Source organism: Lissotriton helveticus, chromosome 1_1, assembly GCF_964261635.1.
Source record: "Lissotriton helveticus chromosome 1_1, aLisHel1.1, whole genome shotgun sequence".
Classification (NCBI taxonomy): domain Eukaryota; kingdom Metazoa; phylum Chordata; class Amphibia; order Caudata; family Salamandridae; genus Lissotriton; species Lissotriton helveticus.
In genome coordinates this window covers 1,810,047,111-1,810,060,857 of record NC_136057.1, presented here as the reverse complement: position 1 = coordinate 1,810,060,857, position 13,747 = coordinate 1,810,047,111, and the positions used below count along the sequence as shown (strand labels likewise).

Sequence of the window (13,747 nt, the reverse complement as noted above, 5' to 3'; positions counted from 1 at the left end):
CTATACTGGAGTAACTCGTTCAGGACATCATGTAACGGGCCTGGATCAGAGTGCTGACCCTCATACAATGTAATGAGGTGCTGAATCATATACATACCCACCAGTCGTTGTTCGGCTGGGGGCATTTTCAGAAACATTTGTGCCACTATTTCGTCTGGAAAAGTGGTAGAATCAGTAATCCATCGGACTGCTGTTCGGGCTAGTTCTTGTTCATGCATGGTACTTAACTCACTGTAACCGATTCGTGATTTCAGAATGTGATCGGTAGCTTGAAACACTTGTTCTAGTGAACCTTGTTCTGGTGCTGGAGAATGAAAAATAGACTTGTGTTCTAGGCGTAAATGGCGATCTGGAAATCTAGATTTTCCTACATACGCTATTCTGTCGGGATTCTCGTCCTCTACCTCTTCAGTATCAGAGTTACTTTCTTTCTCGCTTACTTGTACTGCTTTACGCTGTTCGTGTAATTTTATTATTTCTTTACGGATTTTCTTGTACATACTCTCCATAGCACCGACGGTCTTGTGCTTACCCTCGGCTATATTATCACTCCACCTTGTCAGAGTTTTCATTTCAGCCGGATCTTTAGACGGGTAATCTTGTTCTCTTATTAGACAATTGATCAGAAACTTTAATATCATGAGCTGGATCTCGGCTTTCCTTTGAGACATGGCCTCGCTAATGCTTTCTGGATCATCCCCTGTACGGATGAAACGATATATTCTGTCTAGATCTTCTTTCATATTCGGTAAGGTGACTAGATACTCGGCCACCTTTCTTACGCGGAATGAATATAAAACCATATTATCCTCGCCTGGGACTGGATCATAGCCGCATTCGGCAAGGGATTTTCTTATTTCTGCTACAGTCTGATGTCTGGGCGTACGCTGTGATGCTTGTGCATGTAATTCGGCTGTCGTTAAACGCTTGTGTGGCAGCGGGGTTTGAGGAGTACCTCCCCCTGCGGCCCCTAAACTAGAGTCGTCTACTGAGGCTCTTCGTCCTGGCAGAGTGGGAAATGGAAATGTAGGCTGGACTTGTATGGCGGGCTGGACCGAGGGTACCGTAACAGGTACTCCGGTGTCTGGAGGAGCGGGAAGTGCCTGATTTACAGGGACTGGCGGAGCGCGAACAGGATTTGCATATTCTGGGACTGTGTCGTCCAAATAGGACGAAATAAAAATATCAGCTGCGGTCTGTTTGTGACGTAGTTTGGTCGGAACTAATGGTGGCGGGAAATTACTGGATGCCTCTGGGGTCGCTTTTGGCAAGCCCTCGGCAAGGAGAGGATACATACCCCTAATAAGGGCATGCCTCTGTCTGTCTGACTGTTCGGCTTTGACTTGTTCACCTATCTCGATTAGTTCTTTTTCTTGTGCTCGTTCTAAGGATTCTCTACTTAATTCTGACTTTCTGATTTCCTTTTCAGTTCTTTTATGAGCTTCTTTGCGCCATAACTCGATGGCATCTTTCTGTGACTGTCTGGCTTTCTTTTTCCATAATGCCTCTTCTACTCGCATGATGCACTCGGCATCCCAGGTACCCGATACGGGCCATCTATACTTTTCTTCTAACTGTTTGGTATACTCTACCCATAAATCTAGATACAGTATGGCGCTTATGCCATGCTTCTGATACATAAAATGACCTGGACTGTCCCTAGGCGGAACTGGAACTGCTGCTTCCAGCAGACCCTTTCTGGTTTTTAACTGACGTAATTTCGAAAAGAGCGGCATGACTGAACTATAATCTAGACACAATACAATACACAATAAACACGATACTTATTCCCCATTCATACCACGACATTAAAATACATGAAGAACATTTAAAAATAACAGTTCGAACATAATACTACCTGGAATACGGAACACAGAATACATGAATTTTCTCGAGAACAGAACTGACTAGAACAGGAACTAGATGCACTGCTGAAACAGTACGAAACTTACCGGTCTCATAAAGAGACACGTCAGGACCCGCATCCACCGAAGTGGACACTTCGTTTGTGGGTCTGTGTACCACCAACCCACGGACCAGAGTCAATTAAATTGACCCTGTCTAGATACTACCCCAGTAACGGTACTCACCGGGCAGCAAGAACGGAAGGCCTCAGACTGGACGGGACTGCTTGGACGCCGGACGGGCGAACTTCGGACTTCAGTTACGGGCGGACCTCCGGATACCTCGGACCTTGAACTCTCTGCTTGGGCTCTGGTCGGGACTCGCCGCGTTCCTCCACCGTCTCGTTTGGATGCTGGACCGCCTCCTCCGTCTCCTCCGTGGGCCTGAGGGATACTTGAAGCAGAAATATCTGCCGGTGCGCAGAAGAGTTCCGTCACGACGGCAGAGGGTCAGGGGGTCGGCGTGGCTTCACCGACGCGTGGGGAAAGGGCAAGTCCCTATTCGGGCGCCATTATGTGGTAAATAAATAAATAAATACCCTATTTTTGAATGTATAAATGAATAACAGATAGCTCAATAAATAAGAGTCAAGATTCGAGGTAGTAGGAGTTTCGCAGGTTTATTACAGCATAAAGGACAGGAACAGGACAACCTGCATAGGAATAGGATGGCAGGGCCCAGCAGCTGCCGGGGCTGGATCTGGGATGAGCGCGCAAACTAGCAATGACGTGTTACTAGGAGAAGCTGGGGGCTTCGAACTCTGTGCTAGGAGCAGAGACTGAAGTCTGGAGAGTCAGGGCGACATGTACCTAAGCAGTATCTAGTATCTGATGTTTAGAGAACATGTTGATATAAATTATAAGTCAGGAGGGGAAAGGCTAACTTGATTCTAAGACTGGACCATGCATTATTCTACATGTAGTGCGTGATGAAGAATATTAAATGACCATTAATACAGTATTTCTCTAACGTGGAGACGTGAAGGCTAGACAATGACGGAAACTATTGATGCGATTCAGTAATTTAGGAATGCAGAGAAGGAGGACTGAACTGATAACTGGAATCATAACATATTTTTGGCAGACTCAAAGGCAGAGCCAGCCTGAACCGGGCACTGTGAGGCAGGAAGTAAGTGAAGGGTCGAGGATACAGGTGGGGGCTGTATCGCTCCTCAGCGAGGTTTCAGGAGACAGGAGCTGAATCTGGTGTCCAGGCCCTTTTGAGGCCTAGAAACGGGGACTTTATAATGGAATAACGTGCACACTGAGAAACGTGGCAACGTAGCTTTACATAGGCCTGATATTCGTAGTATTCACGAGAACTGGAAACTGGCATACTAGAGGTGGACACAACTATAATTGTGTCTTGAATCGAACATGGGGAATACATATGCATATTAATCATGCACACATAACATATGATGGATGACACGTAGGGACACAGAACATGGCAACATTTACTTTTACACTTGTTTGTATACCGTTGCAGGTTTGTTACCTCATCTTATTCACACTTTTGACTTCCATTCACTGTTATTGCTTTACATGCCAGCACCATAATCTCATGTTTTCTTTGTGGCAGTCCTGAGTGTATGACACTTCTCTTATTTCATACACTACCTTTCATTTGAGAACCGCTTTATCTTCACATTCATTGCGTACTCTCACATTATGTACAACTACTTTGTCATCATTGCATTGATAATTCACTGTTGTACTCATTTAATGTCTTTCCATGCTTTGTTTCTGAGGTACATTTTGTATGTGTGACTTGACACTTCAGCACTACTTTGGTTTACTGGCATACTGCTTGTTATTTTGTGGCAATGCTATAATGATTTTTTTCGAATTTCAGGTATTAATTGTATGCTGTTAGTTTTGGATATTCACTTGCTGCTCCTCTTTTACTACTTTCCTGTTATTTGGAGTATTTCATAATTGCCTTATATTCCAATATTCTCTATATTCGCTACTGTAGACCACCTCTACAACGAAGCACGGAAATGTCTAACAATAGGAATGGGGGTCGTGGGCCTAAACAAACACTTTTCACTGTTGTGGTTAAACAATCCTCTACTTCGGCAGCTAAAGGTAATGGATCTGCGTCACCTTCTCCACCACAAGCTATATCATTTCAGAGCGACAAATCCCTATCTGATACTATGTAACACATTTTGCAAGAACTCTCTGGAGTTAACCGGCGCTTGGAGGGTCTGGACATTACGATGACTTCATTAACTGCAGAGACAAAGTCTATCCGGGCAGAACTCACTACTTTCCACACAAGGATTAACGTCATTGACTCTAAAATAGTGGATATAGAAAGCAGACTGGATTCTGTTCAGGGTTCAGATCAAGATCTACTTTTTCTACACAGTAAGATCATCGATTTGGAAGATCGCAGTCGTAGAGACAATATCCGTTTTTTTGGCTTTCCAGAAAATATCTAAAAGCAAGATATGAAGTCCTTCCTTTGTAATGCCCTTCCCACTTTGACTGGAATTTCTTTTTCTCCTCCTCTTGAGCTCCAGCGTGCTCTTGGACTGGGACCTCTGCATTCTGGTCCTTCGGCAAGGCCCAGGCCAATTATTGCTTGTTTTCTTCGGCATGAGCAGACCAGACAGATTTTATCATTGGCTCACACGCATGGCTCCTTCCTGTTTCAAGGCCATACCATCCAGATGGCTGCAGACTTCTCTAAAGAAACAAATGAACGGCGGAAAGCGTTTCTTTCTATGCGGCCCCAGTTACGACAAATGGATTATTTGAACCTGCACGTTTTCGTATTACCAGGAATGGAGAGTCCAAGGACTTTTATGATCCTGCGCTTCTACAACAGTTCCTAGACGATATCAAATCCAGTGATATGGACACTCAGTCTTCTTCCTCGGCCCAACCTCCTCAGTCCAAGTCCTCCTCACTGAACCTACCAACATCTCACTTATACACCTCTCCTGACTCTAGGCAACGTGGCAGGGATCTCGCTCGTCCGTCTCGCTCTCAGGAGGACAGGGATTCAGTTCTACATTCTGTCTCCTCTCTCACTAACACGCAGCAAAGGGACAAGTCTAGATCGCCTCTTAAAACGCCTTCTGATGCTGACTGAATTTCTTTTTATGTTCTATTGTTTTCTCTCTTTTTCTTATTCTATACGTTTATAGCAGTATTCGTTGTTCATAATGCTTTTACTGCTGGTTTGGTTCACTGTGACCTTTATGTATGATATAATATGGTTCCTTATATTTAGTGTTCAGTATAGTACCTTCTGCTGTACTGTTATTCTGTATTTGCTATTACTATGTGATTTTTAGTCTTGCAGTTATTTACTCATTTTCAGGTTCTGCTTATTATATACTATAAGGTTGTTACCTCCCCACAGGTAGCTTTTCTTTCTTTCTTCTTATTCATTCCCTCTGCTATAGTGATATTATTGTTATTAAGGTATTTACTCACCATTTCTTTATTAGCTATTTTGCTTTTGAAAGATGTCTATTTGTTTCATTGTTTTCTATGTTTGGATTGTTTCTGATCATTTTCTTCTGTTCTTCTTCTATGGCATGATTTTATGGTTTTCCCTCCTTGTCTCTACATGCTATCTCTTTCCCTCTCTCTTTATGTGCCATTGTAGGTTTGTCTCCTTTTCGTGGTTCTCTTCTTTGTTTTTCTCGTATTACTATTCTCTCGTCTAGGTTTTATTCTGACGCCGCTTTTCTTTATGTGATGCAATAACTTTTCTTCTTTGTTTCACACTGTGTTCTCTATGTCCCTCTTCCTTCATGGTTTTACACTACGCATTCGACCTCCTCGGAGTATATCTCTTTTTGTTGGCTTGCCTCAACACTGTTCCCTTTACTTTGATGGTCCTTTTCCAATGTATTCCTTTCCCTATAATATTTTATTAATTGTTTAACGTGACATTATTCACTTCCTTCAGTGGATACTTCGCTTTGGATACTTTCATTTCTTAAAATAGGTTCTTGTATTTTCCTATGTCTTTATTCCTTTGCACTATTATCTGTACTTTCTACCTTCTTTTCTCCCCCTCTTTCTGATAGTGCTGGTTTTCTCTATCCCTCTCATTTAACTACTTTCCTATTATCTGATGCTTTAACAGTTCACTTAACTGCCTGTGGTTCTTTAGTATTATAAAATATGCATATTGTAGTACTGTTTTATTTGGTGCTCTATGTCATATTGTTATCCTGTGAGTTCCCAACAAATTTGACATTTTATCATAGGCTTTTTAGGAGTATTTACGCATTTTAGATCTCGTTTATTATATGCTGCATATTTATTACCTATTACATGCAGGACTCACTTCTTATTCATTCCCTTCTCCATGTTGTTGTTACTGTGGTTTAGAATTCACACTGTTCATTTACTTCATAAGATACTTTGTTTTTGACATAATGTAATTTATTTTATTATTCCACTCATTTATATCTATGCTGTCTCTATTCATATTCTCATGTTTCCTTATGGGGGCTTTTCTTCTTTTGTTTATTACTTCTTTCTTTTTCTCTCTATTTGCCATTATTGATTCTGTCCCTTTCTATATATTATTTCACATGCTTCATTATTACATCTTATTTGTTTCTTTTATTGTATGCTATGGGGGTTCCTTCATTTACTTCTCCTCCTTTAGTCTTCTTTTCTTTCCTTATCAACTTATTATTTATTGTATGGTAACTGCACCACACATTTAATCATTCTCTTTATTCATTGGCTGTGCTTTATGATGGTATCTCATGTTTTTGCACGACTTTTTATTATGTTACCCTGCTTTATTGTGTCTCGTATATTCCATATTATCCTTTGTTCTTTAGATTCCCACTCTTCTTTCCTCGGAGGGGGTCCGGTTACCCCTTGGCGCTGCTTTTAGTGCGCCCAGACCCGTAGATAACAGTTTAGGTTCTCTTCTCTTTTCCTATGTTCGTATTTGTTTTTCTTTCGTTTCTACCTGCTCTGTCTCTTTTAGATATTCATTTTGTTTTTCTAAATTACTTTTGTATTTCCTTTTCCTTCTCTCTTCCTTTCCTTTTTTCTTTTCTCCATTTTATTAGTTTTCCTCTCCTTCTTCAACACATTTTGTCTCTTGCTTCCCATAGCAACATTTTTCTTCTCTATTTTCTGTCCAACTGCCTTCTTTTCTTTCTCTTTACCTCTTAAATTCTCCTATCATGTCCTCTCCTAATTCGCTGTCAGTGATTTCCTGGAATGTCATGGCCTCACTCATTATATCAAGCATAAAAAGGTACTCACATACCTGCGCTCTAAACATGTGGACGTTGCTTTATTGCAGGAAACGCACTTAGATGATATTGAATCTAGTAAACTCAGTAGAGACTGGGTTGGTAAAGTGATTCACAGTAGTATCTCCAAGCTTGATCCTACCAACCCTAACCCTGTTCGCAAGTGTGGGGTTGCCATACTTTTTCGAAAGTCACTTCCCTTCACAATTCTCAAAACGTGGTCTGACCCGGAAGGTCGATATGTGTTTGTCAAGTGGAAAATTGGGAACTCTTTCATTTGCCTTGGTTCTATTTATGCCCCTTTAGGCTCCAAAAAACAGTTTTTTCTCCGTCTGAACCGCCTTTTCACGGAAATCAATGCCTCCCAGTTTCTCATTGGAGGGGACTGGAATCTGGCACCAGATCCTACTCTGGATAGAACAGGTTGCTTTGACACCGTTAACGCTCCAGATAGAGCCATTCTTAGGGACATCCTTGCTGATACTGGTCTAGTTGATCATTGGAGGCTGAGTCATCCTCAAGACAAAGAATATACGTTTTTCTCCTCTACACATGGTACATTTTCGCGTCTTGATTATTTCCTTCTTTCGCAACAGGCAGTCCAGTTGGTTACACAGTCCCAGATCTTGGAAGCAGCCATATCCGACCATTCCCCTGTTCTCCTATCTCTTGATTTGGGTCTCTCCAAACCAGGACGTAAACCATGGCACTTGAATATAGCCAGGTATAGAGCTCCAGCAGGTAAACTTTTTTTGCAGTCACATCTCCAGGATTACCTTACTCTCAATGATACATCAATCTCTTCTAAGAGAATGGTTTGGGCTGCGGCCAAGGCAACAATTAGGGGTCAACTAATGTGGGACGCTGCTTTACGCAATATTGAAAACGCAGTCAAACAGACTGCTTTGGAGGACGACATTCGCCGACTCTCTCAATCGTATATCTCAAAGCCAACCCTTTAGGCTCGTAAATCACTGGAGAAAGCGCGAATGTCTCTTAATAGTCTCTTTACTTCTAAAGCCGAATACGCTTTGCAAAAGATGAAAGGAGGTCATTACGAGCAGGGGGAAAAGGCTGGTCGGTTACTAGCTGCGCAATTGAGACAGAGGGAAGCCGCTATGGCAATTCCAGCTATCAAATCCAGTGGTGGTGACGTACTTACTCGACCACAGGAAATTGTTGAGGAATTTGCTTCATTTTATAGATCTCTTTATTCTCCAAGCACTCATACAGACGCACTTGCGATGAACACATTTTTAGATGCAGTTCATATCCCTAAACTCTCTGCTGAGGGTAGGGCCCTACTGGATGGTGTTATTACGAAGTATGACATTTCTTCAGCAATAGCTGCCTTGCCATATCATAAAGCTCCGGAGGATGATGGTTTTCCTCCTGAATTTTTTTAATGGACCGGTCAGAATATGATTGACACTTTACATGCAGCATTTGGGGAGGCAGTGGAGGAGTCTTCTCTTGGTCCTTTGTCCAATAAGGCCGTTATAGCTGTCTTACCGAAACCTGGCAAGGATCCTTTGTTATGCAGTAGTTATAGGCCCATATCTCTTTTAAATTCAGATGTTAAGATACTTGCTAGCATCCTTGCATCACGTCTCCGTAAAGTTTTACCTTCTTTAATCCACAATTCTCAGGTAGGTTTTGTCCCAGGTAGGTCATCTCGCAACCATTTACGCACCTTATCTCACACTTTATGGTCAGCTAAACATCTCACTGATGATGCATTACTTCTCTCTCTGGATGCTGAAAAAGCGTTTGATCGCATTGAGTGGGAATACCTTTTTTCTATCATGCAAAGGTTTGGGTTAGGCGACCAGTTTATAGATAAAGTGCGCCTGCTTTATGATGATCCATCGGCTCAGGTCAATTATGGCGGTTTTCTTTCTACCCCATTTCCAATTAGACGAGGCACTTGTCAGGGGTGTCCACTCTCCCCTCTTCTCTTTCTTCTCGCAATGGAGCCTTTAGCTGCTGCGATACGACAATCTACTACTGTGGTAGGTGTCTCCCTTCCAATTGGTCACTCTAAAATTTATTTATATGCGGATGATATTCTCCTCACACTCACTGATCTTCCCTGCTCTCTTCCTGCTCTCCTCCGCATCATCATGATTTCTCTTCCTTTTCTGGCTACAAGATAAATTGGGATAAGAATGAAGCATTACCCATGACCATTGGTACAATGAAAGATGTGATTTCTGATTTCCCTTTCCATTGGCAACCATCCCGACTTAAATATTTAGGAATCTTAATTAATAGAGGGTTGGATAATATAGTCACGGACAATCTGACTCCTTTAATCATACAAATGCAAAGAGATTTTGATAAATGGAAGGCTTTGGGTTTATCCTTATGGGAGGCGGGTCCAGGCGGTTAAGATGGTTACTCTTCCTCGATTTCTTTATGTCTTGGGTATGCTTCCTCTTCACATCCCCTGTACAACTCTGAGATCCATTGACTCCAAAATCAAACTTTTTGTCTGGGGCACGGCTAAACCGCGTCTTACCTTTGCAAAACTAAAATCTCATCAGCTACAAAGGGGTTTGGGTCTCCCTTCTATCGAGCATTACTCGCTTGCTCTTCATCTTTCACAACTTGTTTTTTTTCTACCCAAATCTAAAGACATACCTCAATGGGTCGCACCCTGTCCTGGTCGGTATGGCAGGAAGCTGGTATTCAGACTATAGATCAATTATTTCATAATAACTCTTTTAAATCTTTTTCTCAACCTGTGAGGAATTTCATCTGCCATCCACACAATCCTGTAAATACACTCAGCTCCAACAAGTTCTCACAAAACATTTAGGTCCTCCGCCTGACTTAATATCTGTATCTACTATTTTGTCTTACCTGCAGTCTTGGGGGAATCTTAAAGGTGTGACTTCTGGTCTTTATAAAACTTTTTTGCCTCCTTTATTTTCACAGCCTCTCTCGCAAGCTCTCCAGTTAAAATGGCAATCTCGCCTATCGGTTGCATATTCCAATATTCAATGGGACCAAATCTTGGAAGGGTTGCATAAGGGAGTCCGTGAAGCTCGTTTTAAATTTTGCATTTTCAAAATTTTACATGAATGGCATTGGTCGCCAGTCAAATTGCATCATGCTAAATTGTTATCACATACTTTGTGTTGGAGGTGTTCAGATTCTGGTTGTGATATTACGCATATTGTCTGTGAATGTCCTCGCACGACCCCTTTTTGGCTTTTTGTACGGAAGACATTGGACAATGCCATGTCACTCCCTCTGCCCCTTACTCCTCTGAATATTATTTTGCATGATTTTCGTAGCCTTCCGAAGTTTTCTAGGCCGCAAACCCGTCTTCTCCACACGGCTCTGGCCACGGCAAAAATTTGTATATTGCGACACTGGAAATCGCCTCTGCCTCCTTCGCAGGAAGAGTGGTTGGTGGCAATGATGCAAACAGCTCTACATGAACGTACAATTTATAACTTGCAGGATCAAACTTCCATTTTTCTCCAGGTGTGGTCTCCTTTTCTGGAAGCCACTGTGTATTTGTATTGTATTGTATTTATTTATTTGTAAAGCGCTAACATTCATCCTTGGAAGGACATCACGGCGCTGAGGAGAGGTGGCTAGTGATTCGATAGCAGCTCTGGTTGAGGATTATTGATCTGATCTGGGGAAGAGAACTGTCTTTAGTTGTTTCCTAAATGAGAGGAAGCAGTCATTTGTTCTAAGGTTAGAAGGTAACTCATTCCATTTTGTTGCGGCAATGTGAGAGAAGGCCCGTTCTCCCATCCTGACAGTCCGTGATCGGGTGGTGGAAGCTCTACCTGACGTTATGGATCGTAGGTTCCTTGAGGGTTTATGGAATCTAATCTTGTCATGTAGGATGTTGGGGCCTGTGTCGTGAAGTACTTTGTGTGAAATACATAGTAGTTTAAAAGTGGCTCGTTGTCGCATTGGGAGCCAATGAAGCTCACGCATGCAGTTTTTGGCTGAGTCGTATTTTCTTTTATTACAGATGGCTTTGGCCGCGGCATTCTGAACCATCTGCAATTTAGAGAAAAGGTAATCTGCCATTCCCACAAACAGGGAGTTACCATAGTCCAGCCTACTCATCAATAGTGACTGGACTAGTGTTTTCCTGCACTCTGTCGGAACCCAGGGGAAGACTCGTCTAAGCATCTTCAATAGCCCGAAGCCTCTGCCGCAAACTATGGAGACATGGGATTTCATGGATAAGTCCCTATCCAGTGTTATGCCTAGATTTTTGGCTTTTGCAGTAGGGTTGGGAGGCGAGCCCAGGTCACTCGGCCACCAGCTGTTGTCCCAAGCCTGTGTGCCTCTGCCGAACAGTAAGATTTCAGACTTGTCGGCATTTAGTCTAAGACAATGGTCCTGCATCCAAATTGCCAACTCAGTCAGGCAGTTTGTCAGTCTAGATTTTGAATCATCTTTTTCATCAATGGTGACCATCAACTGGGTGTCATCCGCATAAGAGCACATTTCGACACCCCACTTTTTGCCAATGGTTGCCAATGAGGAGACGAACACATTGAACAGGGTTGGGCTCAACGAAGCCCCCTGGGGAACCCCGTATTTTATAGGTCGCGGAGGGGATGTGTAGTCACCCAAGCGAACTGATTGGGTTCGATCCGCTAGGAACGATTGTAGCCATCCTAATGCTTTATCTTGAATTCCTTTCTCTGCCAGGATGTTCAATAATTGATCGTGGGGTACAGTATCAAAAGCCGCTGATAAATCGAGAAGTATCAGAACGACTGTTTTACCTTGATCCACCTTAGTTCTAATGCTGTCTGTCACTGCTAGGAGTGTAGTTTCAGTGCTATTGTTTGTCCGGAACCCTGTCTGTGAGGCATCCAGTAGGTCATTAACTTCCAAAAATACGGAAAGTCGTCTGTTGACCAACTTCTCCAGAACCTTTTGATAAATAGGATAACTGGGATATTGGTCTGTAATTGGCCGGATTGTTTACGTCTGCTCCAGCCTTTTTTACTAAAGGAGTGACTAGGGCCTGTTTCCATGATTTTGGGAATTCGGCAGAACTAAGAGAAAGATTAAGTGCTCTAGTGACTACTGGGCATATTACAGGGGTTAGCTGGGAGAAAATGTGATGTGGGCATGGGTCAAGTGGTGACCCAGATTTGACCTCAAGCATGACTTTTTCTACCTCCTCTTCCGAAAAAAGGCCAAAACTGTGACAGATGGTATGTGCAGCAGTTGGTACGTAATGTTCACTTTTTTTCGTCCCTGATTTTGGAAAGGAGGCATAAATGGTGTCAATTTTTTCGCAGAAAAAGTCATTAAATTTGTTACAGTTCTCCTGTGAAGGAGTAAGATTTAGGGAGAGATTGGTTGGGTTGCATAGTTCTCTGACAATTTTGAAAAGTTCTTTTGAGCAGTTTTTATTTTCAGTGACTCTGCGTGTGAAATAGTCCTTTTTTGCGTTTCTAATCGCTCTGTTATAGAGTGTTAATGCTTTCCTAAAGCTGTATTTAGTCTCATCTGACTTGCTTACTCTCCATTTATGTTCAAGGGAGGTGCAATTTCTTTTTAAGAGTTTAAGCTCTGGTCCGTACCATCTCTCTGATTTTTTGTTGCCAGGTTTGTGGCGGGATTGAGAAGTCGAACAATATTCAAGTGTGTTTTTAATGTTTTTATGAAGGAGATCTATTTCCTCATGAATATTATTAGTACTTGTACAAAAAGGGTGTGAAAAATGATTTCTGAATTTATCAAGTGTGAAAGATTTCCAGTTCCTCGTATTTGCTGTGAATACACTGTGTTTTTTGGTCTGAGGGATGCAGAAGGTGATCATGTAGTGATCGGTCCATAACAACGGTGTTAAAGGGTCAATGTCAATGGAATCGATATTAGAAAATATCAGGTCTAGTGTATGTCCTGCGATGTGTGTTGGTTGGTGGACTCTCTGAGATAACTGTAGGATAGCCATATCTTCCACTAATAGGTTTGTCAGAGAGTTGCTGCTGTTGTCCCAATGTATATTGAAGTCTCCAAGGAGGAGGATGTTCTTGTTCTTTAAACAAACAGGCACAGTGACTCTGTTTCCACTCCTCCTTCTCCTTTGACTGTTCCACCTTCTTAATTCTCTTCTTTTTGGTTCTCTTTTTTCGTACTGTTCAGCTTTACATTTTTTCTCCTTTACCTCTTTTGTGCTTACTCATGCTGCTCTGGGATTCTTGCTTATTCTTTTCTTTTTCTTTTTCTCTTCCTTTTCCTTTTATTCATTTTCTTCCTTTTTCTCCTGTTTCTTTTTCTTTATTCTTCTATAATGTACTTATTTTGCTATTTTCTCATTATTATTATTATTGTATTTAAGATTATGGAATATACAATATTTTTATGTCCTCATATTTATCATACTTCGTGTAATACCTTTCCTCATTTGTATTATTTTACTTGTCAAAGATATTATCCTGCTTTATTTTTTTTTGTATCTGTACTTTTATCTCAAAATTTCTAATAAAAAATGTCAACACAAAAAAAAAAAGTGACAAGAGCTGGGGATGTGTATTCACTTTAGACAGTCGTAAGGGGGTTTGAGGTAGGTCCTGCCTTTCCTGGGTGACT

The 13,747-nt window shown here is 41.8% G+C and overlaps 1 protein-coding gene across 2 annotated transcripts in view; it reads left to right on the top strand.

Moving 5' to 3' along the window:
- LOC144753119 (cytochrome P450 2D15-like) overlaps nucleotides 1-13,747 on the top strand; it is a 691,888-nt gene that overhangs the window by 163,993 nt on the left and 514,148 nt on the right. The window lies entirely within an intron of this gene.